The sequence below is a fragment of the Notolepis coatsorum genome, assembly GCF_963971535.1.
Source record: "Notolepis coatsorum genome assembly, chromosome: 11".
In the NCBI taxonomy this organism is placed as follows: Eukaryota; Metazoa; Chordata; class Actinopteri; order Aulopiformes; family Paralepididae; genus Notolepis; species Notolepis coatsorum.
The window spans coordinates 32,437,048-32,463,385 of NC_140175.1; the positions used below are offsets into that span (position 1 = coordinate 32,437,048).

Genomic DNA, 26,338 nt, shown 5'->3' on the forward strand with positions numbered 1-26,338 from the left:
AATCTTCTATATTGAATAATAATTTGTATTAATATGGTTTTTCCACTAAATTATACTCAAACTTGTTTAGCAGCATCTCTACACCTTTACCCTCATTGAGAATGCACATCTATGAATGTGAATTGGCAACTGATATTTACCAAGAATTCCAAGTCTGCAGCTTATTATTCTTTCAAGACAGTGTCCATACCTACTCAGCTCTCTGTGTTTGCTGAAGCTAAAGGTGTGAAGTTACCACAATATTGGATCATGAGAGGTTCAAGCTATTAGTGACATCACATATGCAAATTCCAAAAAGATTTAAGTACAGAGAAGCTCTCCCGCTCCAGGAGAAGAATGCGAAGAGGAGCTCTCGTGACAAATTCTGCACAAATAACAATCTGTATAGTCAAAGTCATGCCTCCGTGAGGAGTTAACCATTAAAAAAAAGCACATAGACATGACAAGTTTGAGCTAAAAACATTTGAAGGAGACACATGATATTTTTTAGAAATAGATGAGAAAATATTAGCATAAATAGAATGCTTTTACAACTTGGATAACTTGGATTACACTACAGGGCTTTTTTCCACCCCTGTAGTGGGGCTGAAGGCCCCCCTTCTTTTTTGTTTTGTTTTAATGGAATATATTAAAGATACATGTGTTTACCTATGTATACCCACTATGCACATACTGTATGTACCCCCCTCCCTTTACACTTATTTAATCTTGAACCTTAAAATCAACATTAATCAAACAATTATTTTCCTTTTAGTGTGAATGTGCATATGAATATGAATATGTTGGAAGTGATTATATCATGCAAAGCAAACAGCCCTTCATTACGGATGAATCACTGATACAAATAATAATAATAATAATAACTTTCATACTGACTTTTACTATTATGTACTATGCTACTATGTCTTTACTACTATCTACGATGTAAGTCAAGTCAAGTGTTCCTTAATTAATCCCCTTGGGGAATTTCAGGTGTCATAGCAGCATGGAGGGGGTACAGGTAGAATAGATAATAATAATAATAATAATAATAATAATAATAATAATAATAATAATAATAATAATAATAATAATAATAATAATAATAATAATAATAATAATAATAATAGAGCATAGAACATACTGTAGAACATAGAACAAATATCAAAGTAATAATGGTGATAGTGACAATAGTGATAACAGTAGTGAACAGTAGTGAATGGCAGGATTCAATCAGACAGTGGTAATAGTGATGATAGTATACATGATCCAAACCGTAGTAACACACTGAACGCAGTGTTTATAATTAAGATTCAGATAGTCCTAACAGTTCTCAAGTTCACCAGCCGTTAGCTCTCCAGCAATTGGCAGCAGTCCATGCCCACAGTTGTGGAGCCTGATGGCTACCGGCACGAAGGACTGGCCTGAGGCCGTTGGTGGTACTATGCTACTATGCCTGCCTATACTACTACTTACTATGCTAATATGTCTATATTACTATGTAACACTCAAGTTCTGCCCTGCTACATGTATGTAGATGAAGAACACCACTTACCCTTAGCCTCCTGCTGACTTGTTGTACACAATGTTAAAAAAAACTCTGAAAAAGTTCAAATTATGGACATTTTAAAGAATGAGATGGGAGAATGTCGATGCTTCACTGTATGATGTGGTGTTATATTTATATTCCTAAACTCGATCTTCTCTCCCCAGCAACCTCCTGCAAAGCCTCACCTTCCCTCCTCTTTCTACCCTACCTTTTTTACCCTACCCTCCAATATCCCCCCAATCCCATTCAATATTGTTTGCTGCAGCTCAAATGTATCCCCTTCCCCCACTTTGCCTTTTATGGTTTTGTCTGTGTTTGTGTCTTGTATGTTTGTTTTAGTTTTGCTGCCATTTTGGCCAGGTCTTGCTCGAAAAAGAGATCATTGATCTCAAGTGACTACCTGGTAAAATAAAGGTTAAAAAAATAAATAAAGTGTAAGTCGCATTCGATAAAAGCATCAGCTAAATGTAAATGCGATAAAGTTATACGAAAAAAATACAATTACATACAACATCACAACAGAGCAATTATGAATCGAACTGAACACGCAAAATGTGCTCATAATTTGCCCAACCCCCCTTTTTTTAATCATCATCGATGAAGTTGATGAATATTACACCAATTAGCACATATGAATTACAGCAATCTACTGTACAGTCTGGAGTGCAAATTCAAGAGAAGTTTTGGAAACTAGCTGAATTCATACAGGGCTCCTTCCTCTCTCTCCCTGCCGGCCCGCTCTGCCTCTTGCTATACAATCTAATTTTTGAACAATCCCCTTTATAAATATTCAGATCTTGCAGTTGTTCTCATGTCTAAAGTGTACCAGACAACAGATTCTATCCACGTTGAGACGGCAACGCTCCCTGGCAACAGCTCTGCCAATCGGGACGGAGCGGGCGTCTGCCTGACTCTGTCTGAGGCATCATTATGGGATGTTGAGAGAGAGAGAGAGGGAGAAGAAGGGAGGGAGAGAGAGAGAGAAAGAGAGAGAGAACAGAGAGGGTGCTTATCACGGATTCTCTGTCTAGACCCCGCTGGGAGAGGTTATCTGCACGAACTCAGGATCAGAATCTCTTATTTTTTTGTTCCTCTTCTCATTATCCTCATGTCTGTCTCTCTGCGTGAATCATGCCGTTATGTAACAGTCAGACAACTACCGTTACTAAATTATCTGTTGTAGGCAGAACATCATCTGGATTCTTTCCAACTGTTTTCGCACAATATGCACTCGTATAATGCAACTCGGGCCATTGATGGAGAGGGAGAGAAAAGTGCCCAAAACTCAAGGCTACAGGCTTTTCTCTCTCTCTCTCTCCGACGGCACAATGGGGGGGGGGGAGAGGTGAGGAGGAAGACAGGAAGGAAGACAAGAGGAGAGAAAAAGAGGGGGTAAAGTGATATAGACACAAGAAACAGTATAGGAAAAGAACAGGAAACAGGAGGAAAAGAAGAAGAGAGACACAGGGAAACAAGGGAGAGGAGAAGAGAGAGCTGATGGAGGGTATGTTGAGTGACAGACAAAAGATAAGACCCAGAGAAGAAAACAAGACTATATGATGAAAGACAGATAGAGAGAGAGAGAGAGAGAGAGAGATAGCGAGAGATGGAGATAGAGAAAGAAAGCAGGAAGGTACAGTGTAAAAAAAGAAAATGGAGACATTGACAAAGCGAAGAAGAGAAATTGGGGAAGATGGATGGGGAGCCGAATAAAGAAAAAAGAAATGTAGAAAGAAAGCAAACTAGAATGGCACCTCCTCCCCCAGCAGCCAGTGGCCCACCACTAAGCTCAGATAACCACAGACAGTCACTTTGAAAAACACATTGGCCCTTTTTCAACTGAACAGCATAGCCTCTGGCATGCATCCTGTTTGTTACTGTGAGTCATGTGTACTATACCAGAAAACAACCAAAATCTATGTTTTTCTCTCTCTCTATTTCAATGCACTGTCCGAGGATGGACTTGTATATACGTCAGTGATGATGGAACACTCACGCAAATCAATTCTTATAGTCTGGCGGTAGCGCTCTCCCGCCTGTCTGCCTGTGGAGTGAGTAGGATTGTCAGGGTTTCTGTTGTAATGTATTTATAATTTTTTTTACCAGCCAATGGCCGTCTGCAATTTCAATTGAACAGCAAATACCGTAATTCCTCTAATAGTAACCGGTATTCAATTAAAAACCGGGTCTCTATTAATGACCGGGTGCGCTGTTGAGCTAAGCAATTATAAGCCGGCCTCCTAATACAAGCCGGGTTTCATGTATATGCTGTCCTGGCTGTGCAGTAAATACCATATAATGGTATGGTGTTAATGTTTACCAAGAGAGTAAGCCTACCTCAGAATTGTATAAAACGAAGTTATTATTATTATTATTATACTAGTATTGTGATTGCACTATTTTCCTATTTTACTTTTTTTTACCACCTGTAATTGCACTGTTTACTACCGTATTTCATACAGTACTTGGTTTCAATAAATGAACCCAGTACATTTTACTGGGTTCAAACTGACACAAAATGTTGATTTATTCATTATGATCTGTTTGAAAATTTTAAATATAGGCCTCTCTCTTATACCTGTACATGCCTCCTCCTAATACAAGCCTGGTATCCGCTACAGTTGAAACAAATACAAGCCGGGGTTACTATTAGAGGAATTACGGTATTAATTTTGACGCCCATCGCGGCAGGTTAAATATGACATTACAACAACACCATTGACTGTGGTGAGTGAATGTATACGTTAGTGTGTGGCAGCTGTGGCTTACTGAATGCATAGTAGACTGCTGCCCTGCCCTGCGACGAGAGAGAGCATTTTCTGGCAGTGATATCACCTTCTGGCGACACGCAACACACACATTTACAAAATCAACAAACTGACGTCCCGTTATATGAAATTCCCCCACTGCTAACGTTCACAATGAAGAGGAACAGGCAGAAAAGGTTGAGGCAGTACCAGTGAAAATATATAAAACAAAGCGCCCTTTCAACAAACAAGGCAACAAGTATGAAGTACACTGGACGAGCTACACTATGCTTGCTAATTATGTTAACATTAGCTAATGTAACGGTAGCAGTATTAACGTGCGATTGGCCGAAGCCAAGGAGTCATTTGCCAACAAAGTTACATCAGAGAACTAATGTATTCACAAAATGGATCACCATTCCACGTTATTGAAGACGCCTGTGACTGTTAAGTATTTATGATTAGCTACTAGCGGAATTGCTAGCGGAAACCCTGCTTTCTGCCCAGATCAGTCCTGTGATGGCCAAATAGCAAACATTGTAAGTACTATAATAGCACCTATAAACACAACACTGCTTAAGTTACACAATCCTGTTGTAAGTCATCTCTAAGTAAAGCAAGTAAAATTAAGTAAAACATTTCTTGCATAGATAACTAGATTTGTATGTGGTGTTTGGGTCAAATTGACCGGTTTAAAATATTTACTAAAAGAGAAATGATACAAGGGTAAAAAAAAATGTCAACCTGAAACTCCATGGCCATTAGGGGAGTTCTAGCATCAAGAATGTAAGTAGCCTACTTTTCAGTTTTTAGCAGTTTATTGTAAATCATCCCTCGGGGTAAAACTTTATTGAATAGAGAAAGAAGCGTCATGCAGGTCCCTAATGGTTTAATTACTATTTCCTGTTTCTTGCCAAGGAAATGGGATATCGCTTCATGTTTATCACACCTTGTTCGGAGGCGCGTTGCTGTGTATGAATGTCCGGTCTATATGCCGTTCTATAAACTATCATTAATTTGATCTGCGAGAGACAGCCCCTTCTCAATCTAACACCATTTCCTGCTCACGCACTGAGAGAGAGAGAGGGTGCCACTGAGAGAGAGAGGGTGCCACTGAGAGAGAGAGGGTGCCACTGAGAGAGAGAGGGTGCCACTGAGAGAGAGAGGGTGCGCGTGAGTGTGGGGGTAGGTCTTCTAGCTCTGGCTTGTCGTTTGCGTTCGACCATAGCTGTCAACATTGGCATGTGAAAAAACGTGACATTTCGCCCCGCCCCCTGCCCCGCCCCGTCGGCCCCGCCCCCTCCCACCCGGCCCCGCCCCCTCCCAATGGAGCTGCCTCGTCGCTGCCATCTGCTGGTCAAAACATGTATGTACCCAGCCATTCTACAATCTGTTAAAGTTTTCAAGGGTACAGTCAGTGAATCCTAAATCTCCACTAGGCAACCACTTATCAGTCCTACAAGGACTGGGTGAACTACTAGTTGCTACATTAAATTAAAAAAAAAGTGAAAGTGAAATGCTGTGAACATCCCTGCATTAAATGAATGGAAATGTAAGACAAATTCAGTATAAATTCACTTTATGTAGTAGTAGTATAGCATTAACATGTTCATATTTATTGAAATCTTACAATTCATACATAAATTAATTGAAAATGGGGGAAGAAGTCCTTCTCTGGTCTGCATCCCCATAACAATTGTGTATTGCGCCATACTGTATTGTACCCATTCTGCAATCTGTTAAAGTTAGCAATCATCAATGTATTACCATAGTGTCTTTATACCTTCATCACTGTAGGCTACATATTAATACTACAACTCAAGAAGAATCAAGATGTTTATTTGTCACATACATAGTGAAATGCAGGTGGTCACGCCCGCATTGATTGTGCAAAATACAAAAAAAATCGGCATAGAAAAAATAGGTAACACAAGATATGTGTTGGCTTTTGCAAGAAGCATGGACATTTTAACTTCAGCTTTGGTGACTTGATCAGCCTCTGATGTGTTTCTCGTCACGAACGTAGTCATAACACGGGCATTTTTCATAGCCTCTACTATGAGACTATGCTAAATTACAGGTAATCTCTCAGTGGTGTGCGTGGGCTGAACGAACAACACCCGGCCCTTTGCGCAAGTAATATTTTGGGAAGGGGTAAACTTGAAGTTTTGAATTTAGTTCCGTTAGTGGTTAAAATAACGTTGTTCGTGTATTCGTTTGGTACACAGCGCGCACTGAACCGAAGGTCCCGACCCGTACAGAAACGCTTCAGTACGAATACGTGTACCGTTACACCGCTAATGTGGCCATGGGTTATTAATAATGTGAAAAAGAAAGAAAGGCTATTGAGTACACATGCTACAATGTCCACCAGGCCATGTCCTTCATGTCCCGCATACACAGACACACAGACACACACACAACTCACTCACTTACTGTACACATACACACACACACACACACACACACACACACACACACACACACACACACACACACACACAACTCACTCACTTACTGTGCACACACACACACAACTCACTCACTTACTGTGCACACACACACACACACACACACACACACACACACACACACACACACACACACACACACACACACACACACACACACACACGCACACACACACACTCACTCACTTACTTACTCCCTCACACTCACAAACACACAGATAGAGAGAGACACATACAACTGCCACATTGTTACAATCCAAGCACAGAGAAGCCATCTGCTCTGGATTCCCTGCTGCACTCCTTACCCTCTGTAGTTTGGGAACCTGCCCAAAACATTATTTTTTTTTATCCACTTTTTCTCCCATTTTTCTATATTTTCTCCCATCCCAATTTCGTATCATCCAATTCAACCCTCCCCTGTCACGAACGCTGTTTCTTGCCTCCCACAAGCCGGCTGCAATGTGGACTAAGTCATACATAGCACAAGTCCCCTCCGGTACTTGAGGTAACAGCAGTCGCATCTTTTCACCTGCGCAGCTCGATCTCTCAGTGGCGAGGAGTAACGCGTGGGAGGCTCACGCTGCCCCCGACACTTCCTGATTCTACTGCGCAGGCGCACCAACCGACCTGTAGGAGTCGCTGTCCACAACGCCCGATCCCCACCCATCAGTTTCCCACCCCCTAATACGGCCAATGTGTATTAGTACGGACGACCAGCTAAACTGAAAGCAAATGTGGAGCGCTGGGCTCGAACAGGCGAGCCCAGCGTCTCCAGATTTCGTGGCGAGCGCCTTGCCCACTACGCCACGTAGCCGCCCCCTGCCCAAAACATTCTAAACATTTAACATGTTCCCGCACTGTACCCCTCACACCTGCACAGATCAATAACTCCCTCACACCTGCACAGATCAATAACTCTAGATCACAGTGTATAGGTCACTTCAACTACAATCCTCCACCAGCAATAAGAGACCAATAACTCTAGATCAGAGTGTATAGCTCACAATCCTCCACCAGCAATAAGAGATCAATAACTCTAGATCACAGTGTATAGCTCACTTCAACTACAATCCTCCACCAGCAATAAGAGACCAATAACTCTAGATCAGAGTGTATAGGAGGAGCCCCACTACCAGCCCCTGGAGGAGCCCCACTACCAGCCCCTGGAGGAGCCCCACTACCAGCCCCTGGAGGAGCCCCACTACCAGCCCCTGGAGGAGCCCCACTACCTGCCCCTGGAGGAGCCCCACTACCAGCCCCTGGAGGAGCCCCACTACCAGCCCCTGGAGGAGCCCCACTACCTGCCCCTGGAAGAGCCCCACTACCAGCCCCTGGAGGAGCCCCACTACCAGCCCCTGGAAGAGCCCCACTACCTGCCCCTGGAGGAGCCCCACTACCAGCCCCTGGAGGAGCCCCACTACCTGCCCCTGGAGCCTGGAGGAGCCCCACTACCAGCCCCTGGAGGAGCCCCACTACCTGCCCCTGGAGCCTGGAGGAGCCCCACTACCTGCCCCTGGAGGAGCCCCACTACCAGCCCCTGGAGGAGCCCCACTACCTGCCCCTGGAGGAGCCCCACTACCTGCCCCTGGAGCCTGGAGGAGCCCCACTACCAGCCCCTGGAGGAGCCCCACTACCAGCCCCTGGAGGAGCCCCACTACCAGCCCCTGGAGGAGCCCCACTACCACTATAATAAACTACCAGCCTTTATTATAGTGGATTTTCTAAATAAATAATACATTTGTATGTAAAAATAAAAAGAATTTAAGTACATTTTCATTTCTGAATTGCTTTTAAAACTTCAATCATGTCTTGGGTCAGTTTGACCCAAACAGTATCAAAGGGTCCAAAGAGTGAACATAAAGGGTTACATGAACGACATACTGTATGACCCCCCTTTAGTGTTTATTTTTCAGTTGACATAGTGCCTAAAAAACATTTTGTGTTAAAACGCAGACTTGAGCAGTTTTTTTTAATTTTATTTCTGCCAATTTCATTAGCGCTATATTTCACACAAAGGGCGTTTAATCGCCGCCCACCAACTGGTGACGGCTCTGAAAGTCATTGCTCATCTGAACAACCCTAGTGGGAGGTGACACACCCTAAAACAAAATCAACAAGAATGACAGCCGGCTGCTGAAGCCATATGCTCCAGTCAGAGAAAAAACATCTTCATATCACTGACTAAAGCCAAATGTATGGTCTAGTACTAGTGCATGCACGTGTGTCTGTTGTGTGCGCCACCTCGCATGTGCCTGAATCATTCATAGTAGTGCGCTGGGCTCACTGATTAATCGCCTTGTTTCTAGTTAACAAGGAAGCTAGCTTGCCGATTTAAAAAATAGCCTTCATAGTTTGTAGATTTTGAAGGAAAAACCCCTTGTTCAATTTCTTTGTTACAAGGATAATGACCTAGCTAAGCAGTCTTTTGCATATAGGTGCATGGCGATCTTTTAAAAAAAAAAAATAAGTGTGGGAGAGAGCCACTCGTCTCACCACTTGGCAGTCAGCTAATTGGTCAAGTTAAGTGGCTGCCAATACAGAGAGTAATGAGGTGTCTCTGTGTGCTCTATTGTGTCATTGACCAGGCCATGAATAAAATGTAACCGAAACCAAACTCTTTTTAAGGATGAACAATAGAGCACACCTAGGACACGTCCTCTTCGACAAGGTGACCCAGGTGTGGCCGATTTACTTTGGGCATTGGCACCCTCTTGACTCAACAATTAGCCAATCGACGAGACACGTGGCTCTCTCCCACATAAAGAATGACATTCCTCCCCTTAGAATCTTTCAAGAGTGGCTAATACGAGTGGTGGTTAAGTTAAATTGCCTTGGCAGCCTCCACCAAAACAGATTCCCCTTTGTTATGGTTGATTCTAGGTTGTGTGATTACACAGGAAATCCCGCCTCATTGTTCTCAAGCCTGATCATTACCTCCTCATTAACTACCTCCGTAAAGTTAAGCGAGTGAGTCAAAGTCACTCCTAAAGAGTGAGTAGACATACAAAGTAGGGAGAGTAGTAAGTAGGAATCTAAACGAAGTCCAGTTTATTTTGGAGAATGATGTCAATATTGAATACACCAACACGGTCACTGCATTCTCGACTGTGATGGAAATGTCGGTCAGGGGGGAGGATTTGGCCAGCAGGTGAAGCAATTCTGTTTTGCTTAGGTTCAGTTTGAGGTGGTTGGTCGTCATCCAGGCGGAGATGTCGGACAGACAGGCCGAGATCCGCTCAGAGACGTGGATATCCGAGGGAGGGAAGGAGAGGAAGAGTTGAGTATCATCGGCATAGCAATGATACGAGAAGGCATGAGACGTGATAATGTTACCCAGAGATTTAGTGTAGAGGGAGAAGGGAAGGGGTTGGGTGTCCCCCAGGGTCCCTCTCCATGACACTTGGTAGGAGCGGTCCTTGAGGTATGATGTCAGCCATGTCAGCGCAGAGTCAGCCACTCCCATTTCTGCGAGGGACGCGAGGAGGATCTGATGGTTGACTGTGTCGAAGGCTGCAGACAGGTCTAGGAGAATCAGGACAGAGGAGAGGCCTTTCGCTTTTGCTAAGTGAAGTGCCTCTGTGACCGCAATGAGGGCCGTCTCTGTGGAGTGACCAGTCCTGAAGCCTGACTGATTAGGGTCTAGGAGGTCATTCTGTAAGAGATAAGCAGTAAGTTGTTTGGATACAGCACGTTCAAGTGTTTTAGACAGGAAGGAGAGAAGAGAGACCGGACAATAGTTATCTATGATGGTGGGGTTCATAGTTTTTTTTTTATGAGCGGTGTGACTCTGGCTTGTTTTAGGGAGGTGGGGACCACCCCCGAGTTGAGGGAGGAGTTGATGGTTGCAGTTAGAAATGGGAGAATGTCTGGTGCTATGGTCTGGAGGAGTGGGGAGGGTAACTGGTCTAGCTGGCATGTAGTGGGACGGTTCGACGGTACGGGACGCCTAAATATTAAAGGCAACCAACTTGTGTCTAACCACGCCCAACTTGCGTCTAGCCACGCCCCCGCGGCGACGCGGCAGCAGCAGAGCCGCGGAGCGTAGCGGCAGAGCGGAGCTCATTATATGCCAGTAACCGCCCCTTATTCAGTATCCAGAAATAGCTCAATTGGCAAAGCTGCATGGCTGTGGATCCTACGGCTCGTTGCTGGCTAGTTCGATTCCCTTCATTTTTTTTTTTTTTTTTTTTTTTAACGTGCATTCGCATTCTTTCGCCGTTAAGTTTAGGCATAACTTTAAGCATTGTTTCGGAGTTGGTTAAGGTTAGGCATTGTTTCGGAGTTGCTTAAGGTTAGAAGGGTTAAGTTTAGGCGCTGTTAAGGAGCTGGTTAAGGTTAGAGTTTGACTTAGAGAATGGCAATATTTTTTAACGTGCATTCATTTCGCCGGTTAAGTTTAGGCATTGTTTCGGAGTTGGTTAAGGTTAGGCATTGTTTCGGAGTTGCTTAAGGTTAGAAGGGTTAAGTTTAGGCGCTGTTAAGGAGCTGGTTAAGGTTAGAGTTTGACTTAGAGAATGGCAATAGACAGCCTATTTCCGCGCTGCAGCGCGAGGCAATAGACAGCCTATTTCCGCGCTGCCGCTCTCTCACGCTGCCGTGGTCACATGGGCGTATTGGCCAATCAGAGAAACGCTAAACACAAAATATTCACGCGTACGGGACGGTAATAACAATGAAAATAAAGGTTATATTACACAGAGTTGTCATACTACATGTCTCTTGCGGGTCACAAACTTATAATGTTATTATCGGCACGTCAGGACTAGAAGCATAGATTGAAGCCAAGTGGCAGTCTAGCTAGCCACTAGCATGCTTGACTGTTGTTAGCAAGCACACTACATTAACTGTGTTAGCTGGACAATGCTAAGCTGATTTAATTTTATGTTCCATTTGAACAGAGCGACATCAGATTATTATTATTTAATTTAACAAAATACATTATTAGACAATTAAATGAGAAGATAATTGCTACATTTTGGGGTAATATTTAGCACATTTCCTGGTAAGCTAGCATGACTTGGTTGTTATCTACAGATTCGTTGTGGTCTCTGGTGGTTTCATATAATACCATATTTTCAGCAAGCAGTTCAAATATCAACCAAATATCACACCAATCGGCCTGCGAGTGGTGCTATAATCCAATGTCAAACACCTTTGAAAAACCATAACTCTTGGACACCAAAAGTCCAATTTGACACAAGATTCTTCATACTGTATTACTATCCTTGTTATACAACTTTGCCACCTGCCAAGCCCTCATACCCCTCTCTCCTTCTCTCTGCTCTCACTGTCTCAGCCTCTCTCTTGCTAGCTCCCACTTGCCCTCGTTATCTCTCTCTCTCTGATCTCACTGTCTCAGTTTCTCTCTCACTCTAGCTTTCTCTCTCTCTACTATTGCTCTCTTCACTCATGCCAAGCCCTCAGAGCCCTCAGTCGCCCCTCTCTCTCCTTCTCTCTGCTGTCTCAGCCTCTTTCTCTCTAACTCCCTCTCTTGCCCTCATTCTCTCTATCTGCTCTCACTGTCTCAGTCTCTCTCTCTAACGTTCTCTCTCTACTCTGGCACTCTCACTCATTGTCTCAGTCTTTCTCTAGCTTTCTCTCTCTCTCTGTTCTCCCTCTCTCTCTGATGGCAGGAGCAGAGTCACATGTGCAATCAGCTGCCACTCGTTGTCTCATCATCAGCCTTGCCATAAAGACCCAGTCCTGACTCCAGCTGGTCGCCAGATCCTAGACTCAGTTTGTAAGTCACGTTTCCAGCCTTTACTCTAGTTACTGTTCCGTCGGTTTCTGAATATTCTTGCAGCTGTTCCGTCTGCGCTTTTGCATCGTCTTATTCCTGTGGTTTTCTCCTGTGCCTCCAGAATATTCTGCCCCGCCTCCTGCCATCTCTCTGGATACCTGCCCCGGTCTGCTCAGCCCCCCACTCTCACCCTGGAGCCCACTCTGCTCACCTCGCCCCAAAGCCCCCTCAGCCCTGCTACAATAGATATTGTAAATATTACCAATAAATGGGTTTTTACCTGCCTCCTGTCTCTCTGGTGTTCTGCACGTGAGTTCACTAGCCAGTTAGCCGTGACAGTATGCTCTGGCCAAAAAAGGTATGGCAGACACAGAGATGTTCCGTCAAGCCCTGGTTGAGTAGGGATGTCCAGATCAAGATTTTATGCGCCCAGATTTTATGTAATTTAATATTGGGTATCTGCCGATAGAGAGCCCTGATCTGATGTAGGTATTTTCTTAATACAGCTGCACAGTGCACACGTATACTGTATTAAAGTGAGTAAAAACCAATCCAATGTGCAGTAAGATATGTTTGGGAATTGAATAGCTCCATCAAGAAGGAAGCATCACAGCTTTCCCTTAATGGTTGTCATTTATTTCTTTAACAAAAAGGGATTGGAATTTGACCAGGCTTAATAATAGCCGATACCAGTCAATCCAACGCCTCTTCAGCCTCTACTCCTCCACCTGTCTTCCAGCGTCGCCCACAGCAGTCTGCGGTGCTACAGTAGCCCCGGGGGTGGCAAGTGGAAACCACTGCAGCTGTTATATCCCTTGTGCTCCACTATCTCTCCTCGAAAAGCTTGCTGTCCATCGCCCCTTCGGTTGGCTCCTTCTGCCGCAGTCGGCCAGAAAGATCCATCCCTGACTATAGCCCAGAGGTTCATTGTCCCTCCCTCCCTGTCTGTCTGTCTGTCTGCTGGACTGTCCCCGCCCTGTCCTGACTCCTGACTGGCTCAGGTTTTTTGGGGGTGTCAGGAGGAGCCAGAACTCCACCTCGTCACTTTCCCTCCCTTCTGTGGCTCTAGTTACCGTACTTTCCTTGTTCCTAAGTCTGGCAGTCCTATGTGTCTTATTTCACCATCTAAGTGTAGTAGTGTAGTTGTTCAACGGTAGTTTGCTTCTCACCAGCGGTCCGTCGTCAGTAAGCACCCCGGCTGTTTTCTGTTAGCCATTACTCCCCTGTGTATTTCATTTCCCTTCCCTTTGTAGTCATTGTTTCTGTTGTATGGTACCCTCGTGTTTAGTGCTCTGTTGTTACCAGCTGAGTTAGTTCATCTTCCTTGTTTTCTGTCATTGCCTATCCTGCCGACGTTCATCATCAAATACACTTTTTGGTTTTACTTCGTCATCTGCCTCCTGCCTCATCGTTGTCCTGCACATGGGTTCTTGACTACAACCCTTCACAGCCAATAGGACCACCCATGTCTGCCATATTGCATTTTCAACCATTTATTTATTTTCAAATAACTTCTTTCCCCTAGCAACTCCTAGGTTGTCCACCTGATTGTCAACGAAACCTGCTGTGTGGCAGCTGGACAAATGTCTTCCACCGTGTGGCTCTGAAGGTTTCTAGGCTAAAACCATGTGACCACCACATCCAATCAAATTTGAGAAACATTGTAAACAGGAAGTGTAGTGTTACTCATGAACGCTTTGTCTGATTTGCACTAAACATCTCACATGTGTTTCCACTAGAGATGGGAATCACGTTACGATATTATCACAATACTTAAGTCATAGCATTGCGATATATAGCAATATATTGTGATTTATTACCTTTTTTCAACTGCAAAACTGCAATGTATGTCCCCAATAGAAAACACCTGCAATAAATATATTGTGACGAGCCTTGTGGTGTTCAGGCTCGACACGGACCAAAACAAACAATTCCAATGTCCACACAAGCACAATTTCAATAAACAAATGATATTTATTGATCAACAGTACAATCCGATGGGCAATAGAGTAGTCAAATACACTCCAGGGCCAAAACACGTTCCAGGCTCTCGTACAAAAGGGAATGTTCAATACTCAGGGTTTGTCGTCCGGTCCAGGGTCAGTTTCACAAGGGGGTATCTTAGCCAGTCCAGGGTCCAGTAACACGAACACCTTCTCGCTCTAACCTCTCCTTCAAACTACCTCTCACCTCACAAACTCTGTGTCTCACACTCTCTCCACGATCTCTGCTCCTTCCTCACCTCCACTCAACTCTTCTCTGTCTCTCCTAGGGCTTCATGCTGTGTGTGTCTGTGTGTGTGTGTGTGTGTGTGTGTGTGTGTGTGTGTGTGTGTGTGTGTGTGTGTGTGTGTGTGTGTGTGTGTGTGTGTGTGTGTGTGTGTGTGCGTGTGTGTGTGTGTGTGTGGGATGTGGGCGATCACGTGGTTGCACAGGTGTATTCCATCAGTCCCAATCAACTCCTCAATTAACCCTAGCTCTGCCCGTGACAATAGTATCTCCCTTCCTCCACGTAACCAAGTGACGAGGGATGATATCTGCCACAATATATATACACAAGAATTATCAATGTATCTAATAAGACGAAGTTAAACCTGCTCTATAAGTGAAACTTAAAAAGCATACTCTGAACACAGAGTAACACTGGTATCACAGACTACCACGGCAAACCTAGGTGGAACTAAGTATAACTTGTACTACTGTCTGTTCAAAGTAAATGAAAATAAACCGTATACATTTGGGATTTGTATTGCTTTTTGTTGTTGTACCTAACCATGTCTTCTGTGTACCATTACACCCCTACTTTGTACACATATCCAGCTATCCTTTGTCTACAACAGTGGTCTTTGCCATTAGATAATTGTATCAAATAAACTGACACACTGTTTAAACCACATATGTGCACACATTAAGAAGCAGTATGAATAAGGGGGTTCCTGCAGCCACATGTGTTGTAGCTCATCACAAATGTCACACTTGTTAATAAAAAGATATCAACCCAGTATGTCGGCCTTCCCCTAACATATGCTTGTACTGTAGCGTTCTCCATTTTGCCCCTCATATTGGCCAACTCAAATAACCTAAGTCTTAATTTCCATGGTTTGTATTGTGACCTTGGGGGGTGGGGGGGCTAGTGGATGGCCTGGTGAGTGAGATATCTATGTCCATGTGTCTGCGTGAAGGAGTGGGGGGCTGGAACGGGCTGGACTTGATTTCATCTTCAGTTTACTGTAAGACGAGTCCTCTGAGGAAATTAGGTGAATCAGTGCATATAAGTGTGCATGCCTGCACTTGCATGTGCACCAAACAGAGTGTGTTATTATGTGTGTGTGTGTGTGTGTGTGTGTGTGTGTGTGTGTGTGTGTGTGTGTGTGTGTGTGTGTGTGTGTGTGTGTGTGTGTGTGTGTGTGTGTGTGTGTGTGTGTGTGTGTGTGTGATTGTATGGATAATGCATCTCTTCATATGTATGGCGGGTGAAGGACAACAGGCACATGTCCCTCTGTTTGTGTGTGTGTATGTGTGTGCCTGCATCTTTGTGTGTGTGTGTGTTGGTATGTGTGTGGAGGACACAATGGAGTACACCATGCCATCCTCTGCAGGGTAAGAGAGAGAGAGAGAGAGAGAGAGAGAGAGAGAGAGAGAGAGAGAGAGAGAGAGAGAGAGAGAGAGAGAGGACTCAATAACTCAGCCCACTGAAAAACTCTGCAGTGTTCCAGTGTGCTACTGTCTGAGTCACCTGGTTTTAAGGACGGCCCGCCCTGATTCTATATGACTCAGCAAAAGGGTGGTGGTGGTGGTGGTTGGGGGGCGGGCTTGTGTGGAGCAGATTTGGGAAAAAAGCGAGAGAGAGAGAGAGAGAGAGAGAGAGAGAGAGATTAAAGCAGATAGATATAGAACAGAACAAGATAAAGAGTCTGTCCACTGTGTGTGTGTGTGTGTGTGTGTGTATGTCTGTGTGTCAGAGAGAGAGAGAGAGAGAGAGAGAGAGAGAGAGAGAGAGAGAGAGAGAGAGAGAGAGAGAGAGATAAGATGACAGCAATCCGAGAATAGATATAAAAAAAGGAAAGATGGAGAGGATGGAAAGTGTGAAACATCACGATGAAAGGTGAGAGATGTCAGTGAGAAAGAGAGAGAGAGAAGTTAAGAGTCAGCAAAGGAGTAGTGGCCCTTCTGAAAGAGGGAGGGAGAGAGGGAGGGAGGTAAGAGAGAGAGATATGAGTGATGACCCGAATACTTTAAAGCTTCAGTTGCTACTTGATGCCAACATCAAGATTCAAATGCTTTGTTTGCACCACTCCAAAGAATATCCTACGTCAACATAAGAAATAGCTTAGAATAGCGATAGAAATAGCAATCTAATGTTCATTTTGAAAACCTGAACGTTCTTCTCAGATGATGACATTAGAACTTTCAGAAAGCCTATAGCTGGCATTTACACACCGCCTGAAACGTTTGCGTGTGGATAGATAGATAGATAGATAGATAGATAGATAGATAGATAGATAGATAGATAGATAGATAGATAGATAGATAGATAGATAGATAGATAGATAGATAGATAGATAGATAGATAGATAGATAGATAGATAGATAGATAGATAGATAGATAGATAGATAGATAGATAGATAGGAAGGAGAGAGAGACAGATAGGGGGGTAACAATAAAAACATGCTAGCTGGTTCTCTCTCTCTCTCAGCTTAACATTCAAACATGCGACGCATGCGTGACATCAGACTGGTCCAACATGGCCACCGGAGGAGCCCAGCATGGGGAAAAAAAGAGAGAAAAAAAGAAGAAAGGAGGACACATCATTCAGCATCAGTGCCCCACTGTCTCTAGCTAGCGACAAACACACACACACACACACAGACATACACATGCACTCACACACAGGATTGACTGAGCAGCCCCTGTATATTTCTGAACTGGAGCAGACAGAATGGTTTAATTCATCTGATTGCTTGGAAACTTTTGGGGGAGGGAACAAAACACAGTAAAAAAAAAAAAAAAAAAAAAAAACACAGTTGTTTGTCGCATAACATGCAGCAAATGTCTGTCCGCGATAAAGACGATGTGTCGTTATTGTGGGGGGTTAGGGTTTACTGAGAAAATACTTCTTGCTCCCAATTACACACGAACGTGCTCACAATCACTACAAGGGGCATAGGCATATAGACACACACACAGACACACACACACACACACACACACACACACACACACACACACTGTGACCCGAGGATCTCCCCGGTTGGCACCGGATTCGTCCGGCTCTTAGCACTGCGGCAGCGACACCATCCCCCACACATGTACTGTATGTGTACTCAAATAACATGTCACCCCAGATAACCCCCCCCCCCCTCAGCACACACACAAACACACACAGTCTGTCGGGCGGCGGGCGGGCGGAAAAAAAGTATCTTGCGCCGCGCCTAAGTGAAGCCAGAGTCTGTTTGTTTTGTTTTCCTCTGTCCCTGGTCAGAGTTGAGTAAACAGTATGGAAATGGGAGCCGTGCAGACTAGTACAGATGATGGGTCAGGAGGAGAACTCTGCCATAGATGATGCAAATAAGCTTTGTGAAGCGAGTTCAGGCGGTCGTGGACTCGAGCGGAGGCGTGGCGGCCCCCCGGGTGGCGATGTGTCACGTGGTCGTCCGCACGTGCGACGTCCTCCAATAGGGCGGGTCTTGTTTAGACCGCGAGCTCCACATGTGTCAATTCTCTGCCGCGTTGCTTACCTGCTGCTGCTGTCTGTCCACCCTGCTGCTGCTACTTGCTCATGTCTTTCTTTGCTCCCACCACCACCACCCCCAGCATCCACCTGTGGGCTCTGTTTCTCTGTGGTCCACGCACATGGCTTTATATGGCTCCCCCTGAGGGGGGCGAGGGGGGGGGGGTGTAAATGATCACTCCCTGCTCTTAATGTTTGCCTGGCTTTAGACTATGCTTAGCAGGTCTGACTGAAATGTACATTTATATATATATATATATACACACATGTATATATGGCTATATATAGGTCGGTTGACCTCAAAAGAACTCCATGAAAGAGAGAATTGTGATCCACATGATGAGATTTTTCTTATCTGAGAGTTACATTTGAGTTGATAGCATGTGTGGATTAGATATGGCAAGAATAGCCTACATTGAGAAATCTATGGGGGGGGGGAAGCTGTTGAAAGTTGAGTTTTGAGCATTTGTCACAGTGAATCTTTAGCCTGTGTAGTAATGAGGGGGCTTGGCCTGAATAATGTAGGAAGAAGTAAGTCCAGAAATACCAAGTAAACTATTGGATTGTGAAATGAATTACTGCCATGTGTTCACAATAACCACAAAACATGTGAGCCTTTCACCAATGAGAGACGTGCCACCTCGTAACCGAACTTGGTATTTTTACCACTGATCATTTATGTGTCCACTGACCTATTGATTCCCCAACTGGTCTGATCAACGGACACTCTCCTGTAACTTTTTTATAAAAATTATTCTTGCAGGGCAGTTAAGATTTGAATTGCCCCTAAACTGAATTGAACTGAACCTGACTGAAATTAATTGAATTGAACTGACAGGAACCTTCCATGGGACAGGAAAAACAACTTCAGAGAGACCGTCGGGTACAGTAGTAGTAACATGCTAATCGCTGATGCATGTTAGCTGTGGAAGTAGAGAGATGTCAGCCTCAGATTCCTGTTTTTTTCCACTGGCCTTCTGCTGGCATCCTGCCAGGCCCTCTGGCACAGAAGATGCAGAGTTCATACAGGACAGGTCAGTGCCTCCCTTAGGCTATAGCCTGTATAACTACAGCTAATACTGTACACCTACTAGAGCTGTCATTTTTCAACAGAAGTTTGAACCTCTGATAAATTGGAGCACTGCAGATAAAGCTAGCAATTTAGTCATCTGCTTTCTAGGGTTCCAGAATCACATTTTAACTTGTGTTCCAACAGATGGTGTTCTTACGATTCCTGGCTGCTACTCTCTCTCTCTGCTATGTGAGAGAGATGGATGAAACTAAGCCAAGCATTTTGGATTTGAAGATAAAATAAGGCTGTTCGCCAACTTTGTAAGAAGTCGATCTGTCGATCCCCATTGCTCTTTCGAACGACAACTAGTGGCCATAAACCACTTTTGGAGTAACTACAGAAGCAGGCCGCAGACAAAGCCTTTGACTTTCCTGACCCAACTAACACTATCCAGCGATTGGGAGATGCAGACAATAATTAACCCTCATGACCACACTCTGAGGGTTTTTTTTGGCTCATGGAGGAAGCTCATGCCATATTCCCCTCCAAAATGAGAAAGAAGTGAATAATTTGTTAAACAAAGAAATGAGTGCAAGACTGTAAAAACAAGAGTGTTCCTAATTCCTAAGTGGCTAACATTAGCGCTCTCTCTTTCTCTCCATCTCTCGGGTGCCTGTCCAGAGGCAATATGCAACTAGAAAGGTGTGCTCTACTTATTAGCATCAGCATACTAACGCTAACAAACACATTGACCGACAGACACACTGACCGCTCTCCAATTATAGTTATTAGTAGGGATGCTCGATATTGGCTTTTTTACCGATACCGATATTCCGATATTGTCCAACTCTTAATTTCCGATACCGATATCAACCGATATCAACCGATACCGATATATGCAGGGTTCCCCCCCCCCCCCCCCCCCAAAAAACTGAATAATTTCAGGTAACTAATAATTTCACTGGATATATATATAACAAATATTGTTATTGTTTTTTTCTTTTTTTAAACCGATACCGATATTTTACGATATCACATTTTACTGCCGATATCGGCCGATAATATCGGTCGGCCGATAATATCGGACATCCCTAGTTATTAGCATTAGTATTAGCATTAGCATTCTAACAATAAAATGTGGTAATGGAGAGCATAGGAAGTGTGGTATGAAGCATAGAAAGTATGTTAGGAAGCATAGGAGGGATGTTAAGAAGCTTAGGAAGACTGATAGAAAGCATAGGAAGCATGTTAGGAAGCATAATAAGGATGTTAGAAAGCATAGGAAGGGTTATGATAATAGTAATACTAAAAATAGAGGATTCTGATTACATAAAAGTTTTATATAATTAGAAAAAATTCCATTGCATCTTGAATATGTTCAAACTTCATTTTGTGAAAAAGTGAGAGCCCTAATACCTACTTCACAAATAGACAAGTTTCTACTCAGACTTGTCTACTCTTGCCTACGTCAGATTCAGTGTGCGTCCTGTGGTCAGAACAATGGAGCAGACTACATACAATATTTGCATTTGTTAGCCATGCTAGCGATCTAAACAATCAATCCATGCCAAAGCTAGCCATGCCTATTGTACTTTTGAACTTTTTTAGCTGGGCTGTGTCCTAACTATTCCCAAGCAAGTTTAGCTCAAAACCGCGTTTACTGCTGTGGCCTCCGATATCACGCTGTGATTGGCTGAGACTCCATGCTGGCCTCCCTCACTCTACTGATTATTAGGCTCCTCAAATATCGTCATTCATAAAACAAACATTATATTTTACAACATTGAGTAATAACCAACCCCAACAGGGGATGCTGCTGCATATTTATGCTCTGTCATCTTTGAGTTCCAAGCAAGCTAATCTCTAGGTTTCTCTCATCCACCAGGCAGTGCAGAGAGAAAAAATCCCCCTCTCCCTCCATTCTCTCCTTGCTCTTAATTATAAATAGTTGGACAATGATGAAAGTGGCACATGAACTCAAGCGCCTACTTACTGGTGAACCAAACTTAGTTTAGTACCCTGACAAAAAAAAGCGAGTTTAGTACCCTGATACATAAACAGTAGTATTATTACACTGAATTGTCTTTAATGGACATGCATGAATTACGATGTCATTCTGAGTAAATAGGACAAGGAGATTAATATGTAATAATAAACACACATACACACGTCTCACACACACTTGAAAGATTTCTGTCCATATACACTACAAAAAGGCAAGCAATACAGAAATAAATTCAGCCAGATATTTAGAGACATTTTCATTACACATGCACTCAATTTAGATTCAAGCTTGTACATCAAGCTTGATTTCCAATCATAGAAGTCTTTAGAGACAATAATGGATAAATGGATCGACTGCATTCATACAGCGCTCTTATCCAAAGTGCTTTACAATTCATGCCTCACATTCACACATTCACTCACACATTCACACACCGATGGCAGAGGCAACCATGCAAGGTACCATCCTGCTCATCAGGAGCAGTTAGGGCTTAAGTGTCTTAAGTGTAAGGAGTCGGACGCTTCGACACACTGCCGGGAGGAGCTGGAATTGAACCGAGAACCTTCCGATTACCAGACGGCCGCTTTACCTCCTGAGCCACTATCGTATGCTAGCTAGGTGTCATGCCGAAGAGAAAGTCTGTCTTTTCTAAAGAGCACCAGGAGGCCGATAGTTATCCAGCACTTCAAACTAACCGAGGGGGTGAGCGTCAAGATCCTCAACGTCACATCAATCCCAGGTGAGCGCATATACAAGTGTAACGGATGGTATCGTGAAGCGCAGTCAAGAAGGGCTGGGGTGAGTAGCGGTGCTATGGGTTAAACTCACTCTCACATCCTCAAAGACAGATAGACACGGTACAAAGAAGTGAATTCACCTCTTGGTATAGCGGTCTGTGTTGCTGCCCACGGTGTGGGAGACCGGGGTTCAACTCCCACTCGGGGCATCGAAGTCTGAGGTGACGTTGTCACAACCGTTACACATGTGCACGTGCATGAACCTTCTATTTTATTGTGTCCCAGGTTTTTTTGTATGGTCACCCTAGAGTAGACAATAAGGCTGGCATGTTTGACCAGAGTGACCAGAGTAGAGAGCGTCTCAGCTAATCACAGCACAACATCGGAGGCCATGGCACTTCGTCACGACAGATCAAATTAGTACAGGACGTAGTGAAGGCAAAACATTCCGTCGCCATCCTAGGGGGGGGGGGGGGGGGGGGGGAGCTGCGGGGACAGGCGACTACATGCCCTACTGGGGCCTGCATACCCAGTGTGCCTTGCGGTCCGATGGCGACGAGCACCCCGTTGGGGATGCTTTTAACAAATGCTATAAGACCACATGGGGGAGCTCATAGCACAAGGCCTAAGAGAAGCATTTGAATGTTGGTGACTGAAAGAGGAGAACATGACCTGCATGACCACAGTGACAGCTCAACAGCTGGACCCGTCTGCAGGCAGTGCTTTGGGCACAGACTTCGCCTAGCCATCGGTGAGTGAAACTAAAGTAAAATAATAACAATACTGATTTATTAAAATAAATAATAATAAATAAGATTGTATGTAATTAATAATGATAATACAATTATGAGATTAGTCTACAATACAATTTACATTCAAATGGTTTGTATAATGAGAAGATCCACTTCAATAAAAAAAAAATATATATATATATATATATATATATATTATAACAGTTGTGAATAAAAATGTACAATGTGATTTGGGTTAAATCTGGTTGTTAAATCGGACGAATGCATCGTATTCTTATTTCTATTAAGAAAAAAGTGCCAAGGACCCTCGTGTTGATTACGTGGTCAGTGGTCAAGTGCATTCTCCTTCAGTTCAGCTGGAAGGAAAAGAGGGACTTGAGAGTGAGGCTCAAACAGAAATAAAACCACCTCAGCAGCAGAAACGCATCACTGAGTCACCAACACAACAGGGTTCCAGACTTGACATGATTGAGGGGGTGTTGGACCGGGAAAAGACCATTTCTCATGTCCGGAAGGCAGACGAGGAGACGAGGAATTTGGTGCCATCGTGTGACAGGAGATTTATGGGATGGAGTCTGTGAAGAAGCCAGTGCTTCACCTGTTGAAAGTCAACATCTTGATCCTGAATGACGACGACGCTGAACTAACAGAAACAATGAAGACAAACGTTCTCGATTACCTCGCTGCCAAATATCAGGATCCCACCACTGATGACCTGCGCTTGTTGATCCATCGTTCAAATCCCAATGCATTGACAGTGACAAGACGGAGGGAATACAAGCCAGACAGAGCTTGTGTCTGAGCTGGAGTCCCTGCTTGACTGTACAAGCAGCGTCGGCTCAGCCTACGTCATTTTACAATTGTTTTTAGTCTGTTCACATCTACCTCCACATCACATCTACCTCCACATCACATCTACCTGCACATCACATCTACCTCCACATCACATCTACCTGCACATCACATCTACCTCCACATCACATCTACCTCCACATCACATCTACCTCCACATCAGAGCCCTGAGGCAGAACAAACATCACATCTACCTCCACATCACATCTACCTCCACATCACATCTACCTCCACATCACATCTACCTCCACATCACATCTACCTGCACATCACATCTACCTCCACATCACTTCTACCTCCACATCACATCTACCTCCACATCACATCTACCTGCACATCACATCTACCTCCACATCACATCTACCTCCACATCACATCTACCTCCACATCACATCTATCTGCACATCACATCTACCTGCACATCACATCTACCTCCACATCAGAGCCCTGAGGCAGAACAAACATCACATCTACCTCCACATCTCATCTACCTCCACATCTCATCTACCTCCACATCTCATCTACCTCCACATCTCATCTACCTCCACATCACATCTACCTCCACATCACATCTACCTCCACATCACAGAGCCCTGAGGCAGAACAAACATCACATCAAGAAAGTGAAGCAAACACTTGGACAGCTTTTTTAAAACCCCAGGTGCTGTAACCGCAGCCGCCACATCTCTAAAAGAGGCCTACCTGTCCACACTACATGCAGACAGTCTACCTGTACACACTACATGCAGACAGTCTACCTGTCCACACTACATGCAGACAGTCTACCTGTACACACCACATGCAGACAGTCTACCTGTACACACTACATGCAGACAGTCTACCTGTACACACCACATGCAGACAGTCTACCTATCAACACCACATGCAGACAGTCTACCTGTACCCACCACTTGCAGACAGTATACCTGTACACACCACATGCAGACAGTGAGATGTATCCTCTGAAATGGTGTCCAAAAGGTCAACTTTCCCAGGGTTAGCCAACTAGCTAGAAAGTATTTGTTTTTATTCCAGCAACAAGTGCTCCCTCAGAAAGAGTCTTCAGAACTGGTGGCAATATTGTCACATGCCAAAAGGGCAACCCTCAAGCCAGATAAAGCTGATGAACTGGTTTTCCTGGCAAAAAAATCTGTGACTGTGATCCGTCATTGTTTGTCTTCTTTTAGAAGGATATTATAAGTTGACAAAGTTGACAGGATCCACATTGACAACACATAAGTCTCACCATCAGCTTAGTTTACTCAGTTTATTTGATTAGGGACAGTGCATATCAATCAACAGTTATACATTTGATTTGATTTGATTTGACATTTAAAAGAATACAAGATTCCAGAAAAATGTCAAGGATGCTACACAGAAAAGTCAAGACTTATTTCCATTGTGGTCCTTGGTCTCAGACAGACAAGCAATACAAAACATGACATGATGACCACAAATAACAATTTGACAAACTACATAGACATGAACATTTTAAATGCAGTACAAACGTAGCCACAGACAACAATGTATCAGACAACATTTTCATGCATTTTAAAAATCTAGTTTTTGACATTGTCGAGGAGCCATGATTTGATTTATAAATTAATACAAATTTAAAAACTGGAAAAATGCCAACATTAGTTTTCAGTTGTAGCCCAGTCCCTGTGCTAGATGTTTAAGCCAGAAAAGAAACAGAAAAATAGACGGACATTAAAGATAATATAAAAACTGTTTAAAACATATTCTGTACATTCACTCACTATGCATTCGTGCATCTATAAAAAACAGTGTACAGGGACAAATCAAAGCCCAAGTTCACAGCTTTAGACCATCTCTCCCCCGGGCTATGATGTCCCTAAGCAAGCTAAGTTTTGCTCAAGAAAATAACTACAGAAAATAAAAGTATGCAGTCAATTGTGAAAGCCTGAGCTTCATATCCTGTTATTATGATAGTGTCACATCCACGCACACCCCTACTCCCCTCACAGTGTATACTCACATAAAATACTCCAGAGAGCAAAATATCAGGTGGTGAAAGTAGCAATTGGAGCCTAAAGTGCACCAATCCAATACACTGTATATTCAGCCCTATTAAATGCTAATGGTAATGTTACCTTGTCGGCTCCACACTCTGTGCACTGGATGTCAGGCTAGTTCTGTTTTTACAGTCGTTCTGTTTCAGCTTGAAATGATCCCAAACTTTAGGCTCTTTCAGTCGGTTCTCTTTGCCCCTCGATAGTAACATTATCACTGTCTTCCTCCGTTCTGCAAGCCACGCCATCAAATCACGTCTTTTTCGCGTATCCTACAGTAGGACCAAACGACGAAAATCTGATGATTGTCGCAACACAACCACTCCACAACCGACAACGCAACGAGATTGAAAAACAGGATGTTCCTTGTACTGGTCCTTTAAGTGGGGTCAAAAAGCTATACATCATAGCTTTTTCCAGTGAAAACTATAGTGTTAGTTAGTGTCACACTAATAAAATGTTCCGTACGGTTGGCGAGTGCGATCTCATGAGACCATAAAGCGATGGGCACGTGCTCTTGTTCATGTTGAAATACTTGAAACAATCAAATGTTACAGTACATGCTCGGCATACCTTTGCTCCCCACACTCTTTCCTTTTTCACACACGCAGAGAGGAGCACACAAACAGTGTATACACCAAACACACACACACACACACACACACACACACACACACACACACACACACACACACACACACACACACACACACACACACACACTGGCATG

The 26,338-nt window shown here is 43.8% G+C and overlaps 1 protein-coding gene across 1 annotated transcript in view; it reads right to left on the reverse strand.

The window, feature by feature from the left end:
- The window catches only part of nacc2 (NACC family member 2), a gene marked incomplete at its 3' end in the record, with an annotated part of 83,614 nt that extends 57,789 nt beyond the window's left edge, over positions 1 to 25,825 (reverse strand). Inside the window, exon 1 of the mRNA XM_084324897.1 lies at positions 25,690 to 25,825. The remainder of the gene's footprint in view (positions 1 to 25,689) is intronic.
- Between the last annotated feature and the right edge of the window lie 513 nt (positions 25,826 to 26,338).